We start from the raw sequence: 8,678 nt of genomic DNA, 5'->3' as shown, positions 1-8,678 counted from the left end.
ACACACAGGTACACAGGTATCTTTCTGTGTTACCTTTTGACTCTTGGAGGGAGGACAAAGGGGCAGCACTCTGGAATCCTGGAAAGCTACCAGGGCTTGTGTGACAGACTCTTTAACCTGGGCCCTTCTTTTCCCCTGAGACTATCTTGGCCTAGGAAACTAGAGTTATGCTTTCTTTTTTTTTAAGATTCATTTATTTATTTGAGAGAAAGAGGGAGAGACTGCGAGCAGGGGGATGGGCAGAGGGAGAGAATCTCAAGAAGACTCCTCACCAAGTGTGGAGCCCGAACTGGGGCTCGATCCCACAACCCATGAGATGATGTCCTGAGCCGGAAACCAAGAGCCTGATGCTCAACCAACTGAGCCACCCAGGCGCCCCTGGGTTATGCTTTTAAAAGTACAAAAGTGGGGCGCTTGGGTGGCTCAGTCAGTTAAGCGTCTGCCTTCAGCTCAGGTCATGATCTCAGGATCCTGGGGTCGAGCTCCCTGCTCAGTGGGGAGTCTGCTTCTCCCTCTCCTTCTGCCCCTCCCCCTGCTGTGCTCTCTTTCTCTTTCTCTCAAATAAATAAATAAAATCTTTTTTTTTTTAAGTATAAAAGTAGAAACTTTTATACTTAAAGTATAGAAAAGTAGAAAAAGAAACTGTCTGCTTGGAAAAACAGGTTTGTCCCAGCATTTTGAAAATATCTTATAATGAGGGTCACATTTTTTTAAGTGTATAACCCAGAATGTATTGGTCATCTATTTTCAGTGTATTGGGAGGATTATATGTCTACTATCTATTGCCATGTAACAAAATACCCCAAAACTTTGTGGCTTCAAACAACAATCATTATATCACCTGTCACATTCTCTGTGGGCCAGGAATTCAAGCAGGGCACAGCAAGGATGGCTTATCTCCACTCCCGGCTGCCTGGGACCTCAGCTGGCAGCTTGCAGGCTGGAGGCTGAAATCACCTGAAACCTTGTTTATTCACATGTCTGCTGATCGATGCTAACCATTGACTGAGAGTCAGCTGGAACACTCACATGTGGCCTCCTTATGTGCCCTGGGCCTCCTCCAACATGGTGGCTCAGATCAAAGGGCAAGCATCCCAAGAGAGAATCCCAGTGAAAACCTCATGCCTTTTATGAACTAGGCCTGGAAATCACACATCATCACTTTGGCCGTATTCCATGGGTTGGTAAAGTTTACAAAGATCTGCCAAAATTCCTTCCAAGTGGAGGGAACAAGATGGCCCCCAATGAACCCTGCCTCCTGGTAGTCGCAGTCTTGCATAATCTCCTCCCACATTCCACCAGGGTTGGTCTAAGTAACCAACAGCATACAGCACAAGTGACTCATAAGTCACTTCCAAAACTTGGTTTTAAAATACTGTGACTTCTGTCTTGGACTGTCGCTCTTATCACTCACAGAAGACGCAGCTGTCATGTTTTGAGGACATTCAGGAAGGGTATGGAAAGCCTACATGGTAAGGAACTGAGACCTCTAGGCAACAGCCAGCCAGGAACGGTACCCACCAGCCACCATATGAGTGAGCCGGGAAGCTCTGTGCTCCAGCCCCGGTCGAGCCTCTCAGTGACTGAGGCCCTGCTGAACAGCTTGGCTGCAATTCCAGCTATGTGCTCCTGGGTTCTTGACCCTCAGAAACCACCTGAGATAACAAATGTTTATTGTTTTAAACTGCTACCAGAAGGGGTCGTTTGTTACACAGTAATAGTATCTGTGTTACCAGCAGAAGAGCTGGAGTTTTGGAGACCAGCACAGTGCTTTAAATTCCGGCTCCACCCCTCCCTGAGCAAATAGCACCACCTCCCTGAGCCTCAGGTTTCTCAGGAGCAAAAATGGAGATAACACTTACTCTAAAGCTGCAGAAGGAGCTAAGGCAAACAGAACAGAGAATATTCCTCTTTGCAATATTTTAAAGCTAGAGTTAAGAATTCCCTCAGACTGCGGCGCCTCGGTGGCTCATTCAGTTAAGCATCCAACTCTTGATTTCGGCTCAGGTCCTGATCTCAGGGTTTTGAGATAGAGCCCTGCGTCGGGCTCCGTCCCGGGCATGGAGCCTGCTTAAGGTTCTCTCTCTCCCCCTCTCCTTCTGCCCCTCCCCCTGCTGCATGCACACACACTCTCTCTCTCTCTCTCTCTCTCTCTAAGGAAAAAAGAAGTTCCCTCATAACAAGTAGCTCTTTGACAATACTAATAGGTGATAATTGCACATCCAGCATTATAACAATAATAATAACAATAATAGTAATAATTCCTTATTTCACGCCAGGCTTCATGCTGAGCCCTTAAATTTCAGGTACAAACCTCTTGTACTATTCAGCTATATTTTTATTCTTTCTATAGATACATTAGAAAGAGTGTAGCATTAATAGTAGCACATTATTTATGCTTAAGTTTTGTTTCATAAGGGCACCCAGCTGGCTCAGTCGGTAGAGCATGCAACTCTTGACCTCAGAGTCATGAGTTTGAGACCCACATTGAATGTAGAGTTTACTTAAAAAAATAAATAGGGGCGCCTGGGTGGCTCAGTCAGTTGAGTGTCCAACTTTTGGTTTCTGCCCGGGTTGTGATCTCATGGGTTGTAGGATCCAGCCCCACATTGGGCTCTGTGCTCAGTGGGAAGTCTGCTTAAGGATTCTCTCCCTCTGGGGCACCCGGATGGCTCAGTCGTTAGGCGTCTGCCTTCAACTCAGGTCATGATCCCAGGGTCCTGGGATCCAGCCCCGCGTCGGGCCCCCCGCTGCCTGCTTTCTCCCCCTGCTTGTGTTCCCTCTCTCGCTGTGTCTCTGTCTGTCAAATAAATAAATAAAATCTTTAAAAAAAAAAAAGGATTCTCTCCCTCTGCCCTTCCCCCCACTCTCATGCTCTAGTGTGCTTTCTCTCTCTTGCTCTCTCTTTAAAATAAATAAAACTTTAAAATAAAATAAAATTTTGTTTCATAGAAATGATACTTCATTTTTTTTTAAGATTTTATTTATTTGAGAGAGAGAACAAGCGGGGGGAGGGGCAGAGGGACAGGGAGAAGCAGGCTCCCCGCTGATCAGGAAGCCCGACACAGGGCTCGATCCCAGGAATCTGCGATCATGACCTGAGCCCAAAGCAGATGCTTAACCGACTGAGCCACCCAGGCACCCCTAGAAATGATACTTTGAAAAACCCTATCTGCTTAGAGTATAAGAAAGTAGTTAAATTATTAAATAAATCACACAATGTATTCCAGCTGCTTCCCATATATATATATACACATAATCATTCAATAACCCATATATGTGAGTGTATGTGTGTGTGCTTGTGTGCGTGTGTGTGTGTGTATATATATATATATATATATTTTTTTTTTTTTTTTTTTTTAAGTAGGCTCCACACCCAACCTGGGGCTTGAACTCAGGACCCTGAGACCAAGAGTCACACAATCCATCAACTGAGCCAGCCAGGTGCCCCCATTCAATAACCCATAGACAAGTATTTATGGGGTATCCACTATACCTAAGAAACGTCCTAGGTACTGCAAGGTATGAAAAATAGTCTAATGAATTATCTTTGTCTTCAAGAAATTTACAGACTTCTTAAGGTAAAATAACATGAAAACCTAAATACTCTAAGATAACACTATAAAGGAAGTTGCAAGTAAGTGAATAACTAAATAACACAGCAAACCAGATTGGCTTTGAAGGTATCTAGACCTTAATCTCAGATTCGCTGTTTTCTAGCTTTGTGGATTTAGGATTTAGGCAAAATTACTTACCTGTCTGCCTCAATTTCTTCATCTGTACAATTGGGCTAATAAGGTATTTCTTAATGAGATGTCTCACAGGGTTGTTGTAAGGACCAAAATATATATATCATATATAATTATTACATATATGATATATATATATATATATATATAGTGTCTGATATAGGAGGAATGCTCCATTTCTAATATACAGATGATAGGCTATTAAGAAGAAAGAAATATTGGGGTGCCTGGGTGGCTCAGTCGTTAAGTGTCTGCCTTCAGCTCAGGTCATGATCTCAGGGTCCTGGGATTGAGCCCCGCATCAGGCTCCCTGCTCAGTGGGAAGCCTGCTTCTCCCTCTCCCACTCCCCCTGCTTGTGTTCCCTTTCCCGCTGTCTCTCTCTGTCAAATAAATAAAATCTTTAAAAAAAAAAAAGAAGAAAGAAATAAACCAGGCTGGAATATGGAATGTGCTGGGAGATACAGAGAAAGTGGTTCTTGATTTGGCCTTAAGACCAAGCCAGCTTTATTTATTTATTTATTTTTGAAGATTTTATTTATTTATTTGACAGACAGAGAGAAAAAAACAGAAGCAGGGGGAGTGGGAGAGGGAGAAGCAGGCTCCCCGCTGAGCAGGGAGCCCCATGCAGGGCTCCATCTCAGGACCCCGGGATCATGACCTGAGCCAAAGGCAGCCGCTCAACCGACTGAGCCACCTGGGCGCCCCAAGCCATCACGTTCTGAGCATATGCAGGAATTGGAAGGACAGCCTTGACATCTCCCTGCCACCAGGACACTGCCACCAATAACGATTCCACTCTCTTTAATAAGGCATAATAGAACAGATCCTAATAATGGCTGACCTCGTGTGGTGCTAACGGCTTTGTGTGGATTAGCCCACTTAGTCCTCACAACAATACTATGAGGTAGTAATATAGTTACCAACCCATTCTACAGAGAAAAAACTGAAGTTCAGAATTTAAATAATGTGCCCAAGGTCTTGTGGTTACTGAGCAGCAAAGCTGGGTCTGAACCCCACCCCCACCCTCAGTCTCACTCCAGACCCTGGACTCTTAACTGCTGTGTTAAGCTTTTCACTGGTTAATCAGTGACGCGTTGTTCATTCTACTTAACATTTTCCCCACAACCTAGCCAAATCTCAAGACAACTGAACAGAAATCTCTTAGGGAAGGTAAAGTAATTTTAAATTAGCTCAAGTTAATATTAAACCAACAAAACATTATCTGAATATGTCCCAAAGTAATGATTCTTAACCTTTAAGGGTCCCTGACCTTGAAAATCTTACAATTGAGGACCCTCTTCCTAGAAAGATGTACATATATACACAAATATAAAGTGTGCATAGAATTTCAGGGATTTCCCAGAGCCCAGGGAGGAACCCTAAGTTAACACCTCTTGACCTCACAATTTCCAGAGGAGATAAAGCCCCTCCGGAGTGCACATGGTCTGGGTGTGGGGGGGATTTCACATCCACGTCCCAGTGACCTCATTAGTAGAGATAATCAAGGGGCAGGAAGCCACTCTGCCTACATACATATTCAAATCACAAACTTTCTCTTCAACCACATACATTTTATTGAATAAGGATCTGAGTTCTTGGCAAGCCTCCTGGTATGGGGCTGCTGATGCTTCTGTTCTGTGAGTGTACGGGGAGTGGGCTGTGGGTTGGGCCTTCTGGAGGAAGCCTGTGTGGCCAGATGGTGTTGCTGCTGCCCCCCATAACCGACAGGTGCCACTGGCAGCCAAGGGACCAAGAAAAAGCCAGACTCAACCCATCTCCAGTCCCGTCCTCGAACAGCCCGGCCCCTTGGGTCAGAAGCCAAGTCAAAAGCATAATAAATTGTTTCTCTCCCCCAACTCTGAGTTTAGCAGTAGTGTCTTTCTCCTCTAACTTTCTTCTGCGCTAGGAACAAAACACAGACAATATGGTATAACATTAAAGAATGAGCTTAGCTAAGGGATAGATATAGGTTCACATCCTAGCTTTACCACCTACTCAGGCTAGTTACTTAGCACCTCTGAACCTCTGGTTTTCTAGCCTAGAAAAGGTAGCCACTCATGTTTAGAGTCCAGAATTGTTCAGAGGATTAAATAACAATACACTTAAGTTCCAGGCACATAATAAGCACTTAATAAGCAGCCGCTAAAATCGGACCTCATGGTGTGTCTGGCTATCAAATTTCCACTGAGATTAGTAGCCTCCTTAGATGGGTGTGTTTAAGTCCTTGAAAATCAAGAGCTATTGTAATCTCCAGGAAATATAAATGATCCATAAATCCTAAATCCTATAGGTCAGAAGCCATAACCGCTTCCTTCAATTTCTCACTGTTCCCGGCACAGAGCTTGGTGGACAATTAAATGTTGGCAAGTACATGCGGGCCAGAAGTTACTCTCGGAGAGCCAGGATCATCTTAGGAAATGAACAAGTGGAGCAGACTTCCTGTTCACTGTCAGAAGACAGGGTCAGTGTTAAATCATGACTACACTGAAGAGTGCTCTGTGCAGGGGAGAGGCTTGGTCTTCTGAAGTTTTCTTCAATCCTTTGGTTCCCTGAAAGGAGTTGGCTGCAAAGTACCTTTGGAGGAGCTCTTCATCTCTTAACTTGGAGGTAAAGGAAAGGCCTTGGGGAAATCAGTTGGATTTATTTATATCCTGTATCTTTAAAGCAAACAAACAAAAAAGAATTTAAGGGGCACCTGGCTGGCTCAGTCAGAAGAGCATGAGACTTTTGATCTCAGGGTCATAAGTTCCAGCCCCACACTGGGGGTAGAAATTAATAAAAATAATAATAAACTTTTAAAAATTTGAAGAGGATTTACAGTGAAAGATACAATAGACTTAACAAAATAGAACCCAGGATTAAAGAAAAAAGGAGAAGCAGATGTGATGCCCCCAAAACGTACCACAGTTATAAATCTGACTCTACGTTTCTTGAATAAAAAGAGAGACAATAAGTTTCCTGGCTCTCATCAGAAAAAAAAAAAAATGCCAGGGCGCCTGGCTGGCTTGATGGGAAGAGTGTGTGGCTCTTGCCCTCGGGGTCATGAGTTCGAGCCTCATGATGAGTGTAGAGATTACTCAAATAAACTTAAAAAATTTAAAAAAAAAAAAAAAAGGAAAGAAAAGAAAATGCCAATTTGTATGGGGAGACACAACTCTTTCCTGACATTCAATGTGGGTGAAATTTTCTCGTATGGCACGTACATAAGGAACTACAGTTACACCAGGTTCTGTCTTCAACAACCGTTTTACAGTAAATAAGTGGTTTTCATGTGGCTACTTACCATAATGACCTGAAATAAAACGCCACCTCAAGGGGGATGATCAGACAACACCAGGGTGTGGAACACTCTAATGTGGCTTTGTGTCTTCAAAAAGTCAATATTGCGAAAACAAAAGGTGAGGGAACGTGTTCAAGATGAAAAGATACAGGATACTGAAGAGACAGGACCATTTCCAACGTGTGTGTCTTGGCTGGTGAAGAAATTTGAATATGGGCTCTTCGGTGATACAGGGAATTATTGGTAGGTATGATAAGGGCATTGTGGCTGTCTAAAGGATGCCCTTTTCCCCTTCATTTACTTTTGGAAATGTATCCTGAAGTTTTTTTTTTTTTTTTAAAGATTTTATTTATTCATTTGAGACACAGAGATACACGAGAGAGAGCATGAGCAGGGAGAGAGGCAGAGGGAGAGGGAGAAGCAGGCTCCCCGCTGAGCCAGGAGCCTGATGCGGGGCTCGATCCCAGGACCCTGGGATCATGACCTGAGCCGAAGGCAGACACTTAACCATCTGAGCCACCCAGGCGCCCCGATCCTGAAGTATTTAGAGGTGACTCTGAAATGGTTCCAAAAATAGACAGATACATATCAATGGAATGATATCTTACAAATTTCCCTATAAGAAGTGAGAAAAGGAAGATGCGGGGGAATATCTCAGAGGTGTGTGTACCCTACATGTGCCAGATAGAAAAGCCTGCAGGCTACCATGGGCATGCCAGACTGGGAGGAATGAAACTGTTATCGACAGAATTAAGACTCCATATGGTGAAGTCTAAAGCCCCCAGACCTCAGAATGTAACCATATTTGGAGATAGGGTAGAAAGTGAGATAATTAGGCTGGACCCTAATCTAATATGTCTGGTCTCCTTACAAGAGGAAGACATTTGGACACAGACCCGCACAGGGAATGATGTGAAGACACAGGGAGAAGACAGCCAGCGACAAGCCAAGGAGAGAGGCCTAGGACAGATCCATCCCTCATGGTCCTCAGAAGGAACCAACCCTGCCCACACCTTGATCTCAAACTTCAAGCCTCCAAAAAAAAAAAAAACAAACAAAACAAAACAAAAAAACTTCTAGCCTCCAGAACTGTGAGAAAATAATTTTTTTAAGATTTTATTTATTTATTTGAGAGAGAGTGAGCAAGAGAGAGAGAGAGAGAAGGAGCGGGGGGGGAGGGGCAGAAGGAGAGGGAGAAGCCGACTCCCAGCAGAGCAGGGAGCCTGACCCAGGCTCTATCCCAGGACCCCAAGATCATGACCTGAGCTGAAGGCAGACGCTTAACCCACTGAGCCACCCAGGCACACCTAAGAAAATAAATTTCTATTGCTTAAGCCAGCTTTAGCAAACTTAGTCACCAAAGCCCAGGGTCTTTCCCATCTACCTGCCCAGCAGTCTGGTGACTGCAGAATCCACACTGGGCAGGGCATGACAGTGAGGCCCTGTCAACCTGGCAAACAGAGTTCTGGCTCATCAGAAAGCAGTGGCCCTGTGTAGACTGGGGTGTGCCCACGCGCGCACACACACTCCCAGATCCCAGAGCACCGCCATCCAAGTCTGACACATGCTGGTCCCCTCCCTTTCCTAAGTGCTTTCTGGTCTTCTGTCTTAAAAATTAAGAAACACATCTGTGTGTGCGCGTGCATTG

The 8,678-nt window shown here is 44.4% G+C and overlaps 1 pseudogene; it reads left to right on the top strand.

Annotated features, from left to right (window-relative positions):
- Positions 1-7,705: 7,705 nt before the first annotated feature.
- Positions 7,706-8,678, top strand: part of LOC144379700 (mitochondrial import inner membrane translocase subunit TIM14 pseudogene) — a 1,887-nt pseudogene continuing 914 nt past the window's right edge.

This window comes from Halichoerus grypus, chromosome 12 (assembly GCF_964656455.1).
Source record: "Halichoerus grypus chromosome 12, mHalGry1.hap1.1, whole genome shotgun sequence".
Taxonomy (NCBI): Eukaryota; Metazoa; Chordata; class Mammalia; order Carnivora; family Phocidae; genus Halichoerus; species Halichoerus grypus.
The sequence above is the reverse complement of the archived record's forward strand: the minus strand, read 5'-3'. Positions and strand labels throughout refer to the sequence as shown.